At 34.0% G+C, this 25,179-nt stretch overlaps 1 protein-coding gene and 1 pseudogene across 1 annotated transcript in view; both read left to right on the top strand.

The window, feature by feature from the left end:
• LOC145287800 (diphosphoinositol polyphosphate phosphohydrolase 1-like) overlaps nt 1–25,179 on the top strand; it is a 567,419-nt gene that overhangs the window by 426,059 nt on the left and 116,181 nt on the right. The gene's annotated exons all lie outside the window — the stretch shown is intronic.
• LOC145288475 (U2 spliceosomal RNA) lies at nt 18,770–18,951 on the top strand (annotated as a pseudogene).

The raw sequence follows: 25,179 nt of genomic DNA, 5'->3' as shown, positions 1-25,179 counted from the left end.
CGACTGTTGTAGTAGTAGTAGTAGTAGTAGTAGTAGTAGTAACAATAACTAATGGGAGTCTGTGGAAATTCCATGATGCTTTCTACATCAATCTGTATAATTTCATGTATTTAACATTTGTTATTTTAAACTTGAGGGTTTTTTTGGGTTTTTTTTTTTTTTTTTTGCTTTACCATTAATAAAAAAGATCAGTTCAACTTTCGCATTTTTTCGTTCAGATGGATACTTTAAAAAAAAAAAGAAAAAAAAAAATCCAGATCTACGTAACTTGAAGATTCTTGACGACTTTGCGGATGCCACATTTCCACATCTACTCGCCGATGTTATAGAGCAAATAGAATTTACCTCGAGTCTGGAGTTTGTGAAATAACTTGAAGAAATGCCTGTACTCTTGGGAATAGGGTAAATCGGGTGGTTGCATCCCTCGTTCACATATGTCGCCGAATATAATTCTAAGCATTTTTTTGTGTTTATGATTAATCGAGTCACAGATCAAGTTTTGTCAACGTCACAGTTACGTCAGAAGAGGATCTACCTGCTGGCAGGAATGGCATACCAAAAATAAATTGTGCCACCCAGCATGTTGTAGTAATAGTAGTAGTATTACTAGTAGTATGGGGTAATGGGAGTAATCTATTACTGATGGAGATTTAGTATCTGCCTGTCTGAAGCCGAAACTATACTGTTTGTATTAACTATACTAGTGTAGTAATAGTAGTAGTTGTAATCTATTAGTAGAGAATGTTTGGTATCTGTCTGTTTGTCTGAAGCCAGGACTATACTATTGTAGTAGTAATACTATTACTAGTGGAGATTTGGTATCTCTCTGTCTTAAGTTGAAATTATGCTGTTGCTTGTATTGATTGAACTATTGTAATAGTAGTAGTAGTAGTAGTAATCTATTACTGGTGGAGATTTGGTATCTGTCTGTTTGAAGCTGAGCTATACCGCTACTTGTATTAAATAATGAAATCCATTAACTAAGAAAGAGTAATTTAAAAGTCATGTGTTTTGTTTAATACTTATCAATTTGCAAAAAAAAAAAAAAAAAAAAATAGGGATTTTTATTTACTGTATAAACTTGTGTATGTCGATGTTGTATATAAGTCGATGGGCATTTTAAAACCAAAAATTGTGTCATTTTAGGTATTACCTGTGTATAAGTCGACTGTAGATTCTATACAAGTTAAACGGTCCGTCTCATGGCTCTTTCTTGCACAGATAATTTCCTTTTTTGTGTGTTTTTTTTTTTTTTTTTTTTCTAAGACATAAATTATTTCTCGGCATCCGTGAGTGATAATACGTGCATTTACGAACGTGTGGTCTATTCGATTTTCATATATAGAACCAACCCGCAGCACACTTACATGCAATGAATGCAAATATTGCTAATCAGACAATCTGATCAATGACATGCTGTAGCTTCCAGGCGCAGTTATTGTTTTTAGACATAATTTATGTCACAAACCATAATAACGTAAACGCATATATTGCACGAGTTCTGTTTAAAAAAAATGTTTTGTTATCAGTTTGCACAACAAAAAAATATGGATTTTCATTTATTTAATTTTCAACACATTTTATTCATGGGAATGCGTCAGAATGCTATTCTTTATATTTTCACATATAGTTGACTAAATTTCATTTAAAAAAACCATTGAAAATCAAACATTTATCAATAGGCCTCTAATCGCACTTTTTAGCTATGCCATGAAGTAGCCTGTAATATAAAAAGCTATGAACTTTAATTCAAAAACAAATACAGTGTTTTGTTAGATAACTCTACTAAAAAAAAAAAAAGCCATTGAGAAAACAATGATATAATAGCCATTATAAAAGTTGTGTAAAAACTGTATATATTTTTTTGTTTCTTCCTGTTGTGAACGTGAGTGATAGGACACAAATATGAAGAAATAAATGGATGAAAACGATTCAGTGGAGATTGGCAATATTAAGTGATTTATTTAACAATTTGCAACGGGAAGAATTAGAATGCCACGTCGATTAATTGTGTTGATTGGAAACGATTATTTTAATGACAAGGAGTATTCAGGTTCGATAGTTCTGGGTGATTATGTCGATAAGGGATCAGTTTGAAATCATAAAACCTCAAAATCTTCTTAAAATTGGTGCTCAATGCGGGAGGAATTGGTGCCTTCCAAAGAAAGGAACATCATCAATGACCCTCTGGTGTGCAGAGACAGAATACTCTTCCCACTGCTGCAGATCAAGCTCGACTTATGCAGTTCACCAAAGCTCTGGACAGGGATGATGACTGCTTCACTTACTTGTGTGAGGCTTTTCCAAGATTAACTATGGAGAAGTTGAAAACTTGTATCTTTGACAAGTCCTCAGATCTGGCAGCTCATCAGAGATTCAGAGTTCAAAAACTCAATGAACAAAGTGGAATTTGTTCTAGTGAAGAACTTTCTTGGCAACAATAAGGCCAGCAAAATTGTTAACAACATGCTAACTGCTTTCAAGAACCTGGGCTGCAACCTATTTCTATATATGAGCCGGTTTCCTGAGAACCTGGGTTCAATGAGTTACGAACAGGGGGAGAGATTTCATTAGGATCTGAAAGAGATGGAGACCAAGTGTCAGGGTGGCTGGGATGCAGTCATGATGACTAACTACTGTTGGAATCTGATGAGAAATCTCTCTGCTGCTGAGCATTTCAGTGTTACATAAGGGAGGGAGAAGAAGAGGATTTTACTTGGACACTTTACTTGAGGGATACTGGTACTCTGGTGATGACGTGTCCATTTTACTAATGAAGAGAAGAAGTTTACGACGATGAGAGAGAGAGATATTACGAGTGTTAAGAGACGAGAGAACAGGACCCAAGATCCCTTAAACCGTTTGTCTAGTGGTTAGGACACTTGTTGTGTATTTATGTGTTTGAATTAAAGAAGATTCATACCTGGTCCGCTGCTCTGGGAGAGTCTTCATCTGGGTGGAGCTCTCTTGCTGTTTTCGCCGGAATACACAAGATGAAGACAGATGTTGGGTTTTCAACCTTTTATTCTCCCAGGCATGATCTGCAGATGTCGCCATCGATGGTCTCCACTGTGCGTACCTACCACGTCCCACGTCTGGGGCGCGCATCTCCCCCCCCCCTTACTTAGGAGAGAACCATTTTAGACTTCTGCTCAGCTCGGCATTTTCTGAGAGACTCAACGTTTCACCAACCTTGCCACGTAGCATCACATGACATCCGGTTAGATGAAACGTCACTTCCTGCAACGTGGATTAACTACAAAAATATCTCTCTGACCTCCTCCCACCCTCTCCCTCTCTCTCTCTCGATCTACTATCTAATAGAGACACAGAGAGAGAAAATAGAGAGAGTATGAAAGAGCCAGAGAGAGAGAGAGAGGAGAGATGCTCTTTAACATCAGGAGTTCGAAGAAACAAAAGTTCAAGCCCTAAAGTTTGAACAATGGTGAAGCAACATATAATTTACATGTACTTATCTTTATACTTTTTTTTTTTTTTTTTTACACAGTGATCACCACTTATCAAGGCCCGGAAGCCACTCAGGGATAAGGGTTATTGCAAGTACATTACGTTAGTGAGGAGATTTGCTGAAATGTTTACTTAAGGGGGCGGTTCATTAGGAATTTGTTAACATTGGACTTGAAGACATCCAAGTTGTAGTCCGGAGGGAAGCAGGCAGACGGAACAGAGTTCCACAGGCGTGCAGTTCTAAGAAAGAAGCTTTGTTCATGGAATCCGCGTTTTGATTTAGGCACAGATATAGAGTGGGGGAAATTTTTCACAGTGGATTCAGCTAGACGGGTGTTTTTCGTGAAAGATTGGCGAGGGGGGGGCCAGAGACTGGAGTTCAGACGAGCATCTGCCATGGAAACAATAATAAATACTTATTTATACTTATCTTTATACTTATCTTTATCAATGCCCACCATTCAGTTTACAGTAATCGATATTTCTATTAGGTAATCAATATATGTTGGCAAAATATTTTTCTTTTAAAAATATATTTAGGATAATGTGTGTTGACAAAAATCAGTTGATAATGTCACAAAAATGTAATCGATTTTGTCATAAGATCTGATTTTTTTTTTTTTTTTTTTTTTCAAATTAACTTTTCACAAAAACCTTACCTGATGGAGAGAAACGCATGCCATTTCCTGATTTAGCAATGAAAAAATACCCTAAATCAGTTGTAGAAATCTAGACACCATTCAAAATGTAAAAATTTGTTATGCAGTGATTTTTTAAATATTAGCATTTTATGTGTGTGTGTGTGTGTGTTTGTGTGTGTGTGTATATATATATATATATATATATATATATATATATACACACACACACACACCCACATAAAATACGATCATAATATGTGGAGAAATTAAAAAAATATATGGAAATATAAGAATAAGTGAATGGAAAAGAAATAACCCTGTTTAAATGTTAAAACTTCTAACAAAAATCGAAAGAAAAAAAAAACCCCAAAAAACAGCAAGCGTGATGGAAAAATAGAACAAAAAAAAACAAATGAAAAATGGCATAAATAATCATGTTTCAATATTCAAATACAGAAGTCCTGTGTTCCCAGAGACTGCTTCTGGGTTGGCTAGTAGTGTTATCACTATATTGTATTCCAAAAATCACGTAAATGTATAATATATATAATATATATATATATATATATATATATATATATATTAGTAATACATTTACGTGATTTTTGGAATCTCCAAAAATCTCCAAAAATCACGTAAATGTATAATATATATAATATATATATATATATATATATTAGTAATACATTTACGTGATTTTTGGAATACAATATAGTGATAACACTACTAGCCAACCCAGAAGCAGTCTCTGGGAACACAGGACTTCTGTATTTGAATATATATATATATATATATATATATATATATATATATATATATATATATATATATATATATATACACACACACACACACAGGTGTCCACCCTAAAATTCAAAGCCAACTTAAAAAACTTAACTAAAAGTGCATGTATCCGTCATAGATTTTTTTTTCTAGGATCAGAAATATGAAGAATGCACTTTCCTTTCAAAAATTATTCTATTTACAAAAATAAAAGAAAAAAAATGTAAAGCAATTTTTTTTTTAATTTTCTTTTGGCAATAAAATTGTTTTGGTAATTGTTTTGAAATCTTCCCTGAAAATTTGGCTCATTTTATTTGTTTATGATCCTTTCTGTGCCAACAAGTTGAATAGCCATCCATTTTGTAATTGGTCTGACGGAAATTTGTCATAACAGAAGTCCAATATGGCTGCCAGTTATGAAACTATTATGTAACAGAGGAGTAATTAACAGCCGTCAAATCACGTGTGCACAGCACACACCGACTTCATCATTGGCTAAGTGGTACTTACCCCTGCAGGTAGCACCTGGAGGATGGATCTCTCTCTCTCTCTCTCTCTCTCTCTCTCTCTCTCTCTCTCTCTCTCTCTCTCTCTCATATATATTAGCAAAAGTACCCGTTGTTGACTTGGTTCAAAAACAGCCTACAGAAAATGGACTCTGATTTAGGAAAGTATGATAGGTTATGAAAAGGAAGGGTTGTAAAAAGATAACTTCGAATTTGGAGGTATCAAAACCAAAGCAAAATATGATGAAAGTAAAAATAAAACAGATAAACCCCATAATTTATCATACCATACCTGTTCACACTGAAACACTTATCACAATATTCTGTGGATATATATTAAAAAAACCTTGTTAAACTTTGTGACATATTTCCATTCTATGGAGGTCAGGTGCGAACGAACACCCCATAATTTTATTATACCATATTTCTTCAAACTGAAACATAATTATCAAAGTATACTTACGCAGATAGATATGAAAAGTCTTTATTAAAGTTTGTGCCTATTTCCATTCTATGGAGGCCAGGCGCGAACGCAGACCCCCACAATTTTATCATATCATCCCTATTTAAGTTAAAACATACTTATCAAAGTATTATGTGCATCTATATCAAAAACACTTGTAAACGTTTTTTGTTTTAATTTTTAAATTTTTTATTCCCATACTTTGTGGACCAGGCGCGAACGCAGACCCTACAATTTTAATGAATCATCATTATGCCAGATCAAACATACCCATTCCTGTGTCTCAATACATCTTCTGTCATATGTGATCAGTTTTCTATAATAGTCAACCATATAGGAGCCTATTTTTGACCAGCACACACACAGACGTTCAGCTTTATATTATATATATATATATATATATACACACACACATACACACACGGCCAAAAGAAAGTCTGCACTTGTAATTTTTTCAAAAGTTGCAAATTTAACCTAAATTTAATGTACCTGTTTAAACAAACTATGCTTCATTTGATTGGCCTTTTATTCTTCTTTAATTTCACCTGTTCATATTTGACTTTTAATTGAAATATTCTAGTGTTCACGTCAATTTAAAAAAATAACTTCAAATTGAGGAGGCAAAAAGAAAGTCCGCACAATGGAAAATTGTTATTTAAATGTAACTTTAGGACATTAATGCAACACAAATACAACAGGAACACAATGAACAAGTTAATATTTAGTAGCATAGCCTTTCTGCAATTTGACAGCCTGCAATGTTTTGGAAATTCCTTGAATTAGACTGCAGCAATACTATGAGAAATAATTTCTCACCCAGGCAAGAAACCACAAACAAATACAACAAGTTACCTTATAATAGTGTTCTGATTTATTCAGTGAACAAGTGTTGCAAAACAAATTTATGCCTCGTTTTGCTAGCCAAAGGGTACAGGGCTAAAATATCTTTCGATATGATAGTTCATTCTTCGTAAGTTCTCTTTACTGGTCTGGAACTGAAAGGTCAAGAGGTTCTGGTCCAGGCTGGAAGCTGTAACGCATAATTTCATGGGTTGAGAATGTCGTTGTCGGCAAATGATCATAATTCAAGAAAGACTCCAGACTGGAGCTCACAATAGTCGTATCTCAACAAGACGAGTGTGTAATAATCATTATTACATACATTGCCTTAACTTAGGTGTAAGTTTTTCGAGACTGAAACAGTTAATATTCGCCCTTTCGTAGGCTGTGGTATTAGTCCCTCGTGGGACAAAATATGAGTCTCAAGACTCTCAATTGAAGAGAAAGTTATGAGTTCCTTCCCCATACCGACTCTGACTGGAACTGCAAGAGAAACATGTTCAAAAGCCCGCCAAACTCTCTAGAGTGTGGACGTTAAAATTAACCAATAGGAATGTTCCTTATAAAACAATATACAGCATGAATTAGCCAATCAGGCGACCTGATGCATTTGCAGAATTTCTAACAATACTCCTGGGAAAGGGCATCCCACTTTTCTTTAATTTTTGTTCAAAGTTCTTCCAAATTTGAAATTTTATCATTGCATAGCTGTTGCTTGATGTAATGCCATATGTTTTCGATAGGCTTGAGGTCTGGATATTGTGCAGGTCAATCCAAACACGGAATATCATGCTCTTCCAGGAACCTCTTGACATTGCCATTTGTGTGAATGGAAGCATTATCCTGCATGAAACTGGGATTATCATCTGAATTCCGATCAAAGTAGGGTAGAAAATGCTCAGTCAACATATTAATGTACTTGGTCGAATTAATTCGACTATAAGCCCTGGACAATTGGTACTAATAAGCCCCACACCAAAACTGATCCTCCACCACCTTGTGCGTTGAAACTGAGGATTAAATTCTTTGTCTTTCCTTCAACGGATGTACTACCATCACTGCCTAGCCTATTGAACTTGCTTTCGGCGCTAAAAATCACTTTTGATCACTATGAAGAGTCATGATCTTGATAGCATCTGACGAAATCTAGACAGCGCTTTCTGTTCTTTACAGAAACATTGGCTTGCGTCTTGCAATATGTCCTCGCAAATTAAATTCCTTTAATCTGTTCTTGACAATAGAAAGAGAGCACTTTTTAACAAGATTGCACTGTTGTTGGATTTGGGGAGCCGTTTCAAATCTGTTTCTTAGGCTGTGGATCTTGATAGCATTGTCTTCCCTGTTAGAAGTAACTCTAGTACGACTAGATTTAGGGGCATCGCAAACACTGATGGTGTTTTGGTGCTTTTGCGCAGTCTTTCGTGCCGTTTTCTCATCACAATCTGTGCCCGAGTTCTTGATTGGATAAACCAGAAAGGTGGAGATTAATGAGCTCCTGACGTGAAAGTCGTGGCATATGGACTCAATGTTACGTTGTATAACCTGGAATAACAACAATTACGATTAGAAATGCGTTGTTGCCTGTTGGGGGATCTTTTAAACTGATTTAGGGGCGATAATTTAAGCCTGATTTAAGCGAATTTGTTGCTGCAGATTTCTTTTTGCCTTCTCAATTTGAAGTTATTTTTTTTAAATTGACGTGAACACTAGAATATTTCAATTAAAAGTTAAATATGAACAGGTAAAATTAAAAGTAAAAGGCGAATTAAATGAGGTATAGGTTGTTTAAACAGGTATATTAAGTTTAGCTTAAATTTGCAGCTTTTGAAAAATTTACAAGTGCTGACTTTCTTTTTGCTGGTACTATATATATATATATATGCTCTCGTTCAGACTTGAAAGACAAAGGATATCCCCTGTAAGGGCGGCTGCGTGCGTATTTGTGAAGCAAGGGTTCTGCAATCCCCAACCAAATCTTTCCTAAATTCGCACTGTTTGAGTCCAGTGGTAAGGTGAAGTCCAGGATGACTGGAAACAATGCCGAGATAAGCGGAGAGCACATACAGCATCTGAAAGTCCCAAATGGTCACCTATTTAGTACTGACCAGGTTCAATGTTGCTTAACTTCGGTGTGTCAATGTGATTATGCCGTGTATATATATATATATATATATATATATATATATATATATATATACGGCATAATTGTGTTAACACACTGGTTCTCATCAGATCACCGAAGTTAAGCACCGTTGAACCTGGTTAGTACCCGATGGGTGACCTTTTGGGAATTTTAGGCACTGTGTGTGCTCTCCGCTTATCTCAGCATTTGTTTTTAGTCGTCTTGTACACTTTACTTGTAACTGGTATTTAACAATGTCGACTCAGGAGAGGTGTGGTTGAAGATTGCGCACCTCCTGTCAATAAGATTTTTATGCGCAGGCACCCCTTTGTGGGTAACCATAGTCTGTCAAAAACTGAGGGATCCCTTTTTATATATATATATATATATATATATATATATGTACACACACACACACACACACAAATTATTGGCTACATATGTGCATACATATTTCTGCAGTGCCTCTTTTCAGAGATATTGTGTCATCAGGCTGTGATATTACTTATGGCCAAACTCAAGAATATTGAATTCTTTGTATACAAAAAGTTTTTATCCAATTAAACTAAGAGGAGAAACAGTAAACATAGAAGACGGGGATCAAACAAAAAAGAAAGAAGGAGGAGTGAGAAATGGTTTATGCGTGTGTTGGTCAGTTAGAAATTAAAACATGTCTTTAATTTCTATTGGTGAAGACATTTTATTTTTTTATATTCATATATTTTATGGAATCTTTAGCTTTAATCAGAGTGAGTTCCAGTGGATTTACATCTAAGAAACTAAAACTATACAACTATTATATATAGATATAGATATATATCTGTCTCCATATTTTCAAGCACTATCTCTTCCAAAACTAAACGATTGCAGAGCAGCCCCAAATTATTTGATTGTTTTTATGGACTATTCTTTTATGGGTCTTTAGCCAGTTAAAATAGTTTTTAAGGGGTCAAAAATGGATCAAAGTTGAAAAAAATCGTTATATATTTTGTACATTCATCCTAGTTTTTTTTTTTTTAATTTTTATTTTTAATCAGTTCATATGCATGTTACGTTGGTACAGTGGTAACGTCACCAGTATTGAATGCTGCAGTTTTCCTTTCGGTTTCAATTCTAGCTGACGCATCCAAATACTTTTTTTTTTTTTTTTAACTTTTGACACCACGACTCTATATATAATAATATTTTATGCCCCCGTCCTCGCTAGTATATATATATATATATAATGAATTATATTTTATGCCCGGGCAAAGCCCCCCTCCCCATCGCTAGTGTATATATATATATATATATATATATATATATATATATATATATATATATATAATGAATTTGTTTGTGATTTTACATTTATCCATTCACATCTGGGATGACTTGCTCTTCAATGTGAATATTACAGTTTCACTATTTATTTGATTTTTTAAATTTTAACAAAGTTTTTATGCTTCAGCTTAGACTTGCATTGCTTACGTTTGGATTCCAGATTCGTCTTTTGACTTCATGGATTACTATTTCAGAAATTAATTGGAATGACTAACTGATTGATTTTAATTTGTTTTTTCACATAAGTTTTTTTTAATATATTTTTTTTCTTTTAACGTTTATGCTGATCAGAGATACATTTTTTTTATTAACGTTTAACCTCTGATGAAAGAAGCATACCTTTGAAAATCCATGGATTAACGATTCTACATTATTATAATTCCTTGTGTGAATTTGATACATCAATAAACATTGTAATTTATTCAATTTTATTTTCGTCATTTATTTTTCCTATTTAAATTATTAAAAAATTAAGGAAATATTAAAAATAATAAATAAAAAATATTTTTAAATAGTTTCAAATTAAATAAAAATCATCAAAACGTTAAATATTTATTCAATATATAATATATATAAAATCTGATGAGAAGAAATAGCATTCTTTGAATCTCCGCGGATTAAGGAGCACCCAACTTTGAAGTATTCTGCTGAATAATAAAAACGTTTTGTAAAATTCTACTTATATATAAAAAAATTTCTTTTCTTCTACTCCCCTTACCTCACCCTTTTTTTAACCAAGTAAGATCTGTGACTTACTTGTAGTTTCACTAAATACTTTTACATGCAAAATCCGATCCCGCATTTTGCTAATTCCTGCCCTCTGATGAGAAGGAGAGTATTTCTTCGAAACTCCACGGATTAAGGACTATCCACTTATCTTGTGCTTCCTTTTTAAAATTAAATATGTTTTTAACTCTTTTTCAAGATGTCTTTTAACATGTTTTATTAATCATTTGTTCATATATATATATATGTATATATATAAGTACACCCTTTCTCTCCGATTATTAATGCTTTCTCGTCTGGCTAAAAGAGCTTTTCTAAAATATTCAATTTATACCGAATTTGCCGGTCAGAATGCTTTCTGCAAGGTTAAAGAATTAAAAAATATTAAAAATTATGAATAAAAAAATATTTAAAAAAATAAATAAAAATCTTAAAAATAATTTCAATTAAAATTATGAAAACTAGAGGGACATTTGGAAATTCGACAGGGGACTCATTCATATGTAATATAATGCGTTTGCATTCTGTGGATATTAAGCATAAATGGAGATGCTCTGATATTATTGTAGCTCTTTTGTTAAAATTGCAAAGTATTTATCTAAGCTAGCAGGGCTGCATGACATAGCCGGGTCGTAAAATGTGCTTAAATATGATATTGTAGCTCTTGCAGATTTCGTATATATTATTATAGAGTTAATATTTTATCGATTTTTATATATTATAAAAATAATAAAGATTTTTATATGTTATATATTTCCAAAAGAAGAAAATATATCCGTATGACTTGGGTGCATCAGTTTGAATCGAAACGAAACCAAAACTTATGAAAAAAAAAAAATATATATATATATATACAAGTTGACCAAAACTTATGAAGAATTCTTGGTAAAATTATTTATATAAAAAAAAAATGACTTAAATGCTGTCAGCTATAACCAAAAGTTATGAAGAATTCTTGGTAAAATTATTTATAAAAAAAAAATGACTTTAGTGCTGTCAGCTATAACCGAAAGTTATGAAGAATTCTTGGTAAAATTATTTATAAAAAAAAATGACTTAAAAATGCTGTCAGCTATAACCAAAAGTTATGAAGAATTCTTGGTAAAATTATTTATAAAAAAAAATGACTTAAGTGCTGTCAGCTATAACCGAAAGCAAAACTTATGAAGAATTCTTGGTAAAATTATTTATTACAAGAAATGAAAGTCCATAACAATTAAACGACAATCACTCGGATGTAAGCGTGACACACAAAATAAATAACACACGCGCTATCCTATTAATATTATGAAAAATTATTAAAAAGTGAAGTATTTATTAAAATATATATATATATATATATATATATATATATATATATATATATATATATATATCAGTACTTCTTTTCTCTCCCATTATAAATGCTTGCTCGTTTGGCTGAAGTATGTTTTCTAGAATATTCAATTTATACTGAATTAGCTAGTCAGAATGCAAGTATTGGCAGAGTTAGAACTGAAAATTCATCTTGGAGGCAAAAGATTTGAGGATGCCATATTAAAGAGATTCAGTTTGAGTAAGGGAATTTTTCTGGAATGTGTTAAATACCATAGAGATTGTTTGGAATAGAATCAACGTTGTATTCCTTGTTCTTTGATGCTTTCGTTGTGTAATTATTTGCTTGTTTTACCCCCCCCCCCCACCCACACACACACACACCTACCCACCCCGCAGCAGAGTTTTTAATGTAGAGAAAATCCAGCATTTCAAAATCTGGATTAGGGCAAAAAGTTTAATTATCTCAGTCTAGAAGGATTTTTTCTTCACTGACCGATAACAGAAAAGACAATGTAGAATTAGAACGTGTATTACACCTAATATTTATATCTAGATAGGAGTTAAAAAAAAAAAATTAGGCGCGCGCACACACACACACACACACACACATACTTTTTTATTACCGTTTTTATCTGTTTAGTTACACATTGTTTCGGTTGCCGGATCGTATTAGCGATCCAGTAACCTCGTCAGACTTTACAGAAGTGGTCTTCTCTTCTGTATCTATTCCACTTCTGCAAGTCTGACGAAGTTACTGGATCGCTAATACGATCCGGCAACCGAAACATGTGTAACTAAACAGATAAAAACAGTAATAAAACAATAAAATGCATATTTGCTCTACAATAGTATTGAACACTTTCTTCGGGTTTTTATTAATTACCATTTTTGCTATATATACATATGTATGTATACTAACCTGGGTGCCAGCGTTGCCCGGGTGTTTGGAAGTGTGTGTTGAGCAAAAAAAAAAAAGATGGTAGTAGGCAGGCAGGCAGGCAGGCTCAAACCCGTACCGCAAAGGAGGAACATGATCGTGAAAAAAAAAAAAGTGACGTCTTTGCCGTTGCATCAATCGCCAAATCGGAAGTGGCAAAGGTTTAAATTAAGGCTAGTCAATCAAAAAGAGTGGATGACTTTCAATAAATATTGACAAAAAAAGCGACCCCTCCTTGTAGAAAAATGCCGAGTGAAGGAATTAATGTTTTTAGTCCATTTTTTGATAATTGTCGTCTGAAGGGTCGAGCTTCAAAACGATACCAATCTCGTGAAAATCCGTTGCCTCTATCGAAAGTTTTTGTGAGACATGCAAACATACGTACATACATACATTTAAGCAGACAAGTGAGACTTATATTATAGATTACTTTTCTTTTCTCGGGGGGGGGGGGGATATAGTCACGGCCACCGAGATATAGCTGTAATATAGTATGGTTTCAGATTTCTGGTATAAGGAAAACAATGAGCAGGAATATTACTGTTACTGAAACCATACTATATCCCCTTCCCCCGCCCCCAAAGAAAAAATAATATATGTCATACATGTACAGACTGTATCACAGCTCTATACTGCGGCTATCTGACAAAATAACTAGAACAATGCGACTTCCACTGTTGCAATGACCTATTATTATATCAAGAATATTGATTAAAATTTCATTGTGGACGTTTATATCGATTATGGATCGTTATTTTCTTTTCTTTTAAATATATTGGTTTTTGTACCTTGTATTATTATTATTTTATTTTTATTTTATTTTATCTTATTTATTTTGTTTTTTGTTTTTTGTTTCCGAGTTTGAAAAAAATTAGCTTAAAAATACATGACTTAACACGGTGTGAAAAAGGAGAAAAATATGGAAGGTCATACGTGCATAATTTTTTCAAACTCATACCTCCATATAATTCTACACCGTCTTTTCTATTATTGGTCAGTGAAGTAGAAATCCTTCTAGACTGTAGTAATCATTAATGGTGCAAATTGGGTAGAATTTTATTATTTATGGGGACGGCTCAACAAGAACTTGTTTACATTAGATTTGAAGGCTACTATGCTGTATTCAACCAGGAAGCAGACCTGTGAGCCAGTGTTCCACAGGCGGGCAGTTCTGGGAAAAAAGATTTGTTCATGGAATCTGCATTTAGATTTAGGCATATGGGGGAAATCGTTAATAGTATGTTAGAGTATGGAGGAAATCGCATATAGTGGTTGTAGCTAGTCGAGTGTTTTTTTTGTGCAAGTTTATCAAGGGAGAACCAAGGATTGGTGTTTCGTCGAGCACTTGCCATGAAAATAATGATAGAACAAAGACAGGCTCACAACTGTGGGAAAGCGGTTGCAGGGAAGAGAAAAGAGCGTCATCTACTAGGTTACAGAGCCGGTTTTGAACTCTATCAAGGCTGGATAAGGCATGCCGAGCAGCTCCTGCCCAGATGTAGCAACAGTACTGCATTTTAGGGTGTGCCTGGTTCTTATACAGTTAGAGAATCACATCGGTAGTGAGATATCTACTGGAGTGGTAGAGTGATCCAAACATTTTTCCAGCGATCTTGACAACAGATTTGATGTATGTGTTTAAAAAAAAATTTTTATTTAATATTTATGGATTTATTTCATATATATATATATTTTGTGAACTTTAATATTTAGTGGGGTGGGGTTTTTTTTTTAATGAAAATTGCTTGAGACAAGGTAATACACTACTTGATGTAAGGATATAGCAAGAACAAAAGCTGATTATTGCAAAGACAGGACCTCTAGCCTTGGTCTTTTCAAGACCAAGGCTAGAGTCCAAGAACTGCAAGGTTGTGGAACTCTCTTCCTGCCTTGGACTTTTCAAGACTAAGGTCAATAGGCATCTCCTGTCTTTGAATTAATCAGCTTTCGTTCCTGTTATATCCTTAAACCATACGTTTGTGATACTATAAAGATCTGAGTCATTAAATGCTGAGGGGGGAGGGGCAATAGACGGATAGGAAGTGTCTTAGAATGTACAATGAAATGGGAAACAGCAAACAATGAATCTGTAGGTATTTTTTAGATCGAGCCTTTTAGATTTGACAATGACAATAGAAACCTACAGAACAAAGAAAACCAAAAATACTTGATGGGGTTATCAATGAGATGCTTAGGGAGGGAAGGGCAGCTTCCAGGTAGCTTCAGATAGCGATGCCAAGAAGATGAGTTGATACCAAACTGACATTTGCGACAAATGGGAGTTGTTAGTGAGTATGGACAGATTTTAGAGTTGACAGCGAAACAGAGATCGAGATGAGCCGATGACTGACAAATGAGCTTAGCCTTGACGGAACACAGAGAAGACACACACACACACACATTAACACACGCACACACACACACACACACACACACACACACACACACACACACACACACACACACACACACACTCAGGTCCAGCCATCAAATATGTTTGAAGTATTAGCGTTGTTTTTCCTGTTTGTTTTACTCTGTTGTTTTACTTTGTGGATCCACGTGTGCTCCCATCGATAGTTGCCAGCAAGAAAATGATGATCCGGCAAATAGAAGAATAGTTGAATGAAAAAACCACAGCACACGACGTTGGGGGTCCGCCGGTCTGTCGGGGTTACACGTGTTGTCACACTTTTATTGCCATCAAAATTTGTGAAATCGCCTATTATTCAATCAAATCGATTGATTGCCTGCTTGTCTGTGTGTTTTTGTTTTTTCATTTTTCTTAAACTTTTTCTTCTAGGGGATGGGACATCCAACCAGATGTCTAACATTTACCCCTATTTTAGTGAGTCCAACCAAGAGATCTTTTCAGGATTCTAGCCGTCCCTTTCAGTGCAATCGTTTGTATTTCACTTGCACTTGGTTCACCGGGTATGCTTGCTATGTACTTTTTAAAGTTCTTTTTCATAAGTCCAGTTGCTCCTATGATGACTGGTATAATTGAAACGTCTTTTAATTTCCAATTTCGTTTCATATCATACATAAGTCCTTGAGACTTTGTTATCTTTTCCCTCTCAACTCTGTTAAGCCCTGTATCATTGGGTACACTGACCTCTATTACGGTCGCTTTTTTAGTCTGGAACCCACTGTGATGCACCAGGAGGAAGCTTCACATGCCTCCTCACAGTGACTTGGTTCACAATACATTGTAGTCTACATTGCATGGTAGATAACCTGCTGCTGATTTTATAAAATTATTTTTTTTATAATGGCTTGAATTAAAGTTTAAAATGCAAAATTCGAATGATAGTTAAATTGTGCTCTATGCAGAAACACTCATTTTAAACGTGCCCCCCTCCCCTGCCACCAGTTTATAAATAACCTATTGTTGATTTGATACGTCTGGCTCTTCTGATTGTGCTGTAATAAAACTTCTCAAATTCGCTTGTCATGTTTGGCTGTATTAATCGGACAATTCTTTTTTTAATTGGATGTTTTCAGTTATCAATTTTCAATGCTAAACCTGAGAAGACTCCCGAACCCATAGAGTACATTTGTGTGAAATTTCAACAAAAATAGACTCAGCCGTTTCAAAGTCCATAAAAACACACTCTCTCTCTCTCTCTCTCTCTCTCTCTCTCTCTCTCTCTCTCTCTCTCTCTCTCTCTCTCTCTCTCTCTCTCTCTCTCACGCACACCTACCTATAAGTAGAGATAGTACATTTGTGTGAAATGTCAGCAAAAATCATTCCAGCCGTTTTGGAATCTATAGGTAACGAATACACACATATACACAAAGTGCCTTTTATATATAAGTAGAAATATTCAAGTCAAACGCTTTGACAGAAATATAAAAAAAAATTAAAAAATTTCAACAGTTCTGTCCCATGAGTAGATCCTTGTTTCTAACTTTTCCTATGTAGAGAAGTGTAAAAATGCTCATTTGGAAGACTCAGGTTACATGGAGAAAATATAATAAACCTTGAAAGAATATGAAATGAATCCAAAATATCTTAGCATAATTGGGTGGTGGAACAAATTAGGCGGTTTTGGTTATTAAGCTTTAATAAAAATTGGAGATATCTGGATTTTAACAAGCGACTTCTGTGTCCTTTTTAACTCCTTTACATAAAAATAAATTCAATAAAATATAATTCACATTTTGGCCTCTTATGCCGAGCAGCATAATTGATAATGATAGGTTAATTAGTTAATCCTGTGATCACAAATATATAATCATACCTAACTTTATATATAGATATGAATTTGAAAAAATTATGTGTATATGACCTCCCATACTTTTCTTTGTTTCACACCATGTTGAGTCGTGCATTTTTAAGCTTTTTTTTTTTTTTTTTTTTTAACTCTAAAAACAAAAATCTATTGCAAAAATCTTACCTGTTTGTTAGTGTGGGTGTATGTATATATATCTTGCTAAAACTTTTGACACACGCGACCAACACTGACAAAATTGATATCGGTTGAAAGCTCAGTCTCTCGGCCGACAAATATCCAAAAATTGTCCAAAAACATTAATTCTTTCACCCTCAACTGGGCCCTTTTTTTACAAGAAGGGGTCACTTTTTTTTTCGTCAATATTTTTGCAAAGTCATCATACACCTTGCAATGACTAACCTTAATTAGAATGGCAGTGACGTTGTATGTCACGATGGGCGCAGCGACAAAACGGGTTGCTTTTTTTTTTTTTTTTCACTTTCTTTTCCTCTTAGCGGCATTACAGGTTCAAGCCTGCTTGCTTACAACTTTTTTTTTTTTTTTTGTGCTCGCACAGGTACTTGCTGCTATTTACATTTTTTTTTGGGGGGGGGGGGTTGATTAATTTTTTTTAGGGCTCCGTTGATCCATACCCTTACCATAAATTTTTTTTAGGGCTCCGTTGATCCATACCCTTACCATAAATTTTTTTAGGGCTCCATTGATCCATACCCTTACCATAAATTTTTTTTAGGGCTCCGTTGATCCATACCTTTACCATAAAATTTTTTTTAGGGCTCCGTTGATCCATACCCTTACCATAAATTTTTTTTAGGGCTCCGTTGATCCATACCCTTACCATAAAACATAGGTACCCCCGCTAGTATATATATATATATACATATATATATTAAATCCAATAGATTTAAAAGAACAAAAATCTATTGGTAATCTATAATATATATAAACATCCAGAATAAAAATTTTAGGTCATTTGCAATAGTGAAGAAAAAGTTGTGTTGTTCTAATTATTTTGTCAGGTACAGCTGTGATACAGCAAAAGTCTGTACGTGGATGGCAATATAACCCTCCCCCCCTCACCTCTTGGTTAGAGCACTTTCATTAAATCATATCACCTGCTGCTTATTTAGCATAATGCAAACCTCTTTGGTTTTAAACAAACAAATAGAGCACCTTAAATTAGCGGTCAATGTTTATATAAAGACGAGCCCAAATTCCATAGGTCAGATAATAGAACTGCTGACTATCAACTAGATGGTTGTAGGTTCAGTTCCCTGCTTGGGACAGGTACTAGTCTAGCTGTACTAAAGAGCTGTGATACAATGAAACAGTCTGTATATGTATGACATATGTATATTATTTTTTTTTCTTCTTTGGGAGGAGGGGGATATCATACTGTTCAGTAACAATAATATTCTTGGCCTTTTGGCTAGGAACAACGTGTAGTATCTGTTCTGATAGTAAACCACCTTTTCTGACTTCAATCAGTGGAGGAGGAATCCTTTTAGACTGAGCATTTTTAAAATTTTTGTTCCTATCCACAGTGTCCCTTTTTGGGGAGCTGAGTTTTCCCCACATTAAAAACCTACCTTGTGTCTAACTCTGCACTCGTGGGGAGGCGAGTAAATAGGAATTATATTACTGTTCACTGTATTCCTTATACCTGTAGCCTTGGCCTATTCAAGACTTTTTTCAATAATCAGCTTTTGTTTTGTTTTTTTAGCTCCTTACATCAAGTGGCTACATGCCTTATCTCAAGCGATTTACATTAAAAAATAAAACTACCCCATAAAATATATATAAAATGAATAAATAAATATTAAAGAAAAGATTTTTAAAAAATTAACATAACAATCCACAATTAACATAAACTCCCATAATTAAATCTGAATCAATGTTCTTTATAGGTCATCGCATTATTGAAGTAACAGTTGTGCTATTTCATTTTTTGTCTAATCCCTATATTTTTCTATACTAACAAATAGATCCGACGGTGCCCGGGATTGAATGATGATCAACGAATGTTCCACAGCATACTTTTATTGTCATCAAAATCGGTGAAATTGCCCATTATTCGATCAAATCGATTGATTGCCTGCTCTACTCGGGAACCCATGATGAAGCTTCACATGCCTCCCTACAGTGTAGTCTACATTGCACTGTAGAGAGCCTACTGTTAATTTTATAAAATTATTTCTATATATATTGACTTGAATTAAAGTTTAAAATGCAAAAGTCAAATATCATAGTTCAGTTGTGCTCTATACAGAAACATTCATTTTGAACATGTCCATGTCTTACCAAAGAACCTACTGTTGATTTTTATATGCCTGGCCCTTCTACTTGTGCAGTGATAAAACTTCTGAAATGCATTTGTCATGTTAGGTTGTATAATGATGTTAACTTTGGTCAAAATTGGACTGTTCTTTTTTTAATTAAATTTTTTTGATTATCGATTTTTTATATTTATCGAAGGCAGTTTGATATCTAAGAACACTCCCAGACTCATAAAGTACATTTGTGTGAAATTTCAACAGAAATCGACCCAGACATTTCAAAATCCATAAAAACTCTCTCTCACACACACACAGTGCCTTTTATATAAAAGTAGAAATAGTACATTTGTGTGAAATTTCAACAAATCGTTTCAGCCATTTTAGAGTCCATAGGGAACAAACATGCACACACACACATACACACGAAGAAATATAATATAATAAAAGATTCAAATTTTTTAACGGTTCTTTAACATGAGTAGATAGAACATTGCTTCTAACTGTTTCGGTGTGGAGAAGTGTAAAAATGCCAGCCACTTTGTTCTTGCGATGCTCATGTGGGAGATCCAGGTTATATGAAGAAAATATAATAAATCTTGAAAGAAAATGAATGTAAAATTTTTTAGCCTAAGTAAATGGTTGAACAGAGTAGACGGTGTCAGTTATTAGGCTATAATGTCTGAATATAAACAAGAAAATCGGCTTCACTTCATTATGATCTCTTCTATTAAGAAAGACCTTGGTGTAACTGATGGAGATGAGAGTAAATAAATGATAGCGAGTAAAAATGGATGCCACAGTCTCTTTGGAAGGTTTATTTGAGAAAGTTGAGTAATTCAGAGAAAATATAAATATTGAAAAGAGTTTTAATTACTTTTCTGAATTTGGGAAATGGGGATTGGTTATTCATATTATTTTGAGTCTTCAATGACACTCAGAGTGAGAACAGTAGTCTAAAGAATCCAAATAATACGAAATTTAAATAATGCATACTTTTTGCAAATACTCATGAGGGCTTAACCTAATTAGATTACAAAACCGATTAGAATATAAAGGTTTGGGTTACTATTCTATTGTGTATTCATGTGGACAGGAAAAACTGACTTTACTTTATTATGTAGATAGAAGTTTGTGTGTGTGTGTGTATATATATATATATATGGTGGATTCAGTATGCAATCTTCAGCAGCTCCTAAGCTCTGTGATATCACATACATAATTGCAATCCTGTAGACGTCCGGCACCCTCCTCCACATATTCATTTTTAGATGGATGTTTCTTGTGTTTTGCCTTCATATTTGCATGAAGGGCGTCCCTATGACAAAGGCGGTTATGTTCAAATTCTTTGCCCCCCCCCCCAGGAAACACATCTTCCTCCATTCTCTGCGATTCCCTGCTGCACTCTCCCAGGAACTCAGAGAAATGCCACAATGTTTCAGGTTGTCTTTTAGTTTATCTTTGTAACAAAGCAGGGGACGCCCTATTGGATGGCAAGAATTTGTCAGTTGCCCATAAAAAAAATTGCTTGGGAACTCTTGAGTCCTCCATTCTTACAAGATGACCCGACCACCGTATCCTTTTGTATCCTGATCAAAAATGATCCAATACCATTGATTTCACATCTCTCCAGTAATTCGCTATTCGGAACACGATCCTGCCATCCAACATTGCAAATAAAATGCAGGCATCTCATATGGAAGGAGTCAAGCTGATTTATATGCTTGCGATACAAGGTCCACGTTTCGGCACCATACAGAAGAGTAGAACAACAGATTTGTAGACTGCCACCTTTACTTTTAGAGACACATCGTGGCTGTTCCAAATGCCTCACTAGCTTTATTAATTCTACATTGGATGTCTTTTTCAAATTTAGCATCATCAGACACAATAGAGCCGAGGTATGTAAAAGAAGATACTGTTTTCAAAGCTTCACCATCAACATATACCACTGGTTGTGAAGAGGACGTAGTGTTTGGTTTTAGCTGGTGAATAATTTCAGTCTTTTTTATGCTGATTGTAAGACCGAAGGCCTTACATGCACCAGAAAAGCTATTGAGGATGTTCTGCATGTCATCAAGATTATGAGTGACAAGAGCACAGTCATCAGCATAGAGGTCAAGAACAGTCTGCAGAGAAGTCTTGGATATATAGGATCAGAGCAAGGACACATCCTTGCTTAGTTCCATTTGACACTTCAAATGGTTCACTTTGTTCACAGCCAGATCGTACTGTTGCCACTATTCCCCTGTGAAAGGAGACAATCACATTCAACATCTTGTCTGGAATACCAAGCCTCCTCAAAACAGTCCACAGGGCATCCCTAGAGACGGTATCAAATGCCTTTGTGAGGTCAACGAATGTGACAAACAAGTCCTTATTCTGCTCCCTCGCTTTCTCCTGTAGTTGCTGAAGGCTGGAGATCATGTCTACAGTAATCCTTCCTGCCCTAAAACCACACTGGGTTTCTGGAAGCACAGTTTTACAGATTGAACCATTGAGTCTGTTTAGGATTATACAAGCTAGAATCTTACCAGCAACAGACAAAAGAGAACTTCCTCTATGGTTATCACACTCACACTTATTTCCTTTGTGCTTAAACAGGTGAATAATAGATGCGTCTTTGAACTGTTGTGGCACGGTACCAAGTTCCCATATTAATGAAAACAGGGCACTTAGTTTCCAGATTAACAGTTGGCTTCCACATTTGTATACTTCTGCAGGTATGCCGTCATCACCTGGAGCCTTACCATTTGAAAGTTGCTTTACAGCCCATTCAGTCTCTGACATGGATGGAGTATCAGCAAGCGCCTCGATGGTTGGCCTCTGAGGAATATCAGCAATCACTCCTCGATCCACTGTCTATTCTCTGTTTAAAACATTTGAAAAGTGTTCAGCCCAGCGCTTAGTAATTTCTTTCTTATCAGTGAGGAGAATGCCATCCGACGAAAATATTGGAGATGCCCCCCTTAAAATGGGACCAAACACCCCCTTGAGATTTTGGTAGAATGATTTAAAATCACACCTATCCGCCGCATCTTGTAAAGTCTCAGCTTTCTGCTCCCACCAGTTTTGTTTTGGAGACGACATTGTGCCAACCTTTTGACCATTCTGAAAGCCTTGTGTTTCACTGAAGAATTTTTGTCAGTAATCCACACTTGATGGGTTTGATGCATGTTATTGAGTAGTGGGACGATAGTTGGATCATTTTCATCAAACGAATCTTGGTTTTTCCTTCAAATATATCCTAATGACTCTTTGGCTGAGTCATACACTGCAGTTTTAAACTCTCTCCAAGATACCTCAATATCATTCCCACATACAACGGAGGACAGCTTTTCATCAGTAGCCTTTTGAAATGAGTGCATTATCTCCTTAACCTTCAATTTGCCTACATCAATTCTCTTGATGGAAGAATTACGTTAGTTTCGAACAGGGCGCTTGGTTTTCATCCTGACTGTGGAGCAGATCAATTTATGGTCTGACCAACATTCCCCGATGCTGTAAGAACGTGTAAGATTTATATCTTGTCTATCAGAACGATGTACAATGACATAATCAATGAGATGATAATGATTAGACCAGGGATGTTTCCAACTGGCTTTCTTGCTGGCTTAACCGAATTAGATTACAGAACCGATTAGCATATAAAGGTTTGGGTTACTATTCTATTGTGTATTCATGCGGACAGGAAAAACTGACTTTACTTTATTATGTAGATAGAAGAGTATGTATATATATATATATATATATATATATATATATATATATCCCAAACCTATGGCCTTGATGGAGGGGGAGACTAAACTTGCTGCTATGGTGTCAAATGATTTGAAATAACAGCAAGGGGAGACTTGATTCCAAATATTTCTCATCTGTTATATCTCTCCTCTTTTGGAAATAGGGTACGATTATGAATATCTCCAGTATCAAATAATCCTTATCACTGTAAAATTTACTTTACGTATGAAAACCAAAGAGGGGAGATACAACATAGGAGAAATATTGGAATCAAGTTTCGCCTTGTTGTTACTTCAGATCATTGTAACCATAGCAGCAAGTTTTAGTCCCCTTCATCATGGCCACAGATTTGGGGGAAATTTTATATATATATATATATATATATATATATATATATATATATATATATATATATATATATATATATATATATATATATATATATAGCCATATTAAAATGCTCATATCTTTGGTTCTATGAGACGAAACTATATGAAAATTTGCAGGCTTTTTGAAGATTATTATATTACTCTATGGTTAAAATTTGAAGAATTGATCAAAAAGAACCCATATTTTCAAACCAATAAAAATATGTTCAAATTTGCTTACATTTGTATATATAGTTTCCTGGCAGGCAAGCTTCAGTTTTGCTGATTTGGGATGAATTTTGCTTAGTTTTTTTTTTTTTTTTTTTTTTTTTTTTTTTTGCTTGATTGAAAGGCCACGCCAGTAGGTTTTTATTTGGTTTAAATTAATATAAATATTAATATTTATATTAGATTGAACTCTACATCAGCTTTTGTTTAGTAAACTTATCTACTGCACGATTGGTGCGTGTGTGTGTATTAAGTCCCCCCCCCTCCTTTGAGTTGAGCACTGTTATAAATGTATCTCACCCGCTGCTTATTTAGCTATTAAGGTGATTGGCAAATGTTTATTTGAGAGACGTTTATGATCACTGATCCATGGTCCAGTTGTTAGAACTGCCGACTATCAGTGCGATGGTTGTAGGTTCAATCCACAGTTAGGCAAAGGTGCTATTCTAGCCGCATTGTGATACAACAAAACAGTACTGTATGTGGTTGATATATATATATATATTAAATATATATATATTATATATATATATCAATATATATTTATATCACATATTATTATTTTATATATATATTATATATATATATCAATATATATTTATATCACATATTATTATTTTATATATATATATATATCACATTATTTTATATATATATCACATATTATTTTATATATATATATATCACATATTATTTTATATATATATATATATCACATATTATTTTATATATATATATATATATCACATATTATTTTATATATATATATCACATATTATTATTTTATATATATCACATATTATTTTATATATATATATATATCACATATTATTTTATATATATATATATATCACATATTATTATTTTATATATATCACATATTATTATTTTATATATATATATATATATCACATATTATTTTATATATATATATATATCACATATTATTTTATATATATATATCACATATTATTTTATATATATATATCACATATTATTATTTTATATATATATATATATATCACATATTATTTTATATATATATATCACATATTATTATTTTATATATATATATATCACATATTATTTTATATATATATATATCACATATTATTTTATATATATATATATATATATATATATATATATATAGAAAAGGCTCAGTAAACTTCAGTACGATGAACGAAGCGGGCGTATCTTGGAACGAC

This window comes from Euprymna scolopes, chromosome 11 (assembly GCF_053919585.1).
Source record: "Euprymna scolopes isolate OS-2025 chromosome 11, ASM5391958v1, whole genome shotgun sequence".
Classification (NCBI taxonomy): Eukaryota; Metazoa; Mollusca; class Cephalopoda; order Sepiida; family Sepiolidae; genus Euprymna; species Euprymna scolopes.
This window is presented reverse-complemented; position numbering and strand designations above follow the sequence as displayed.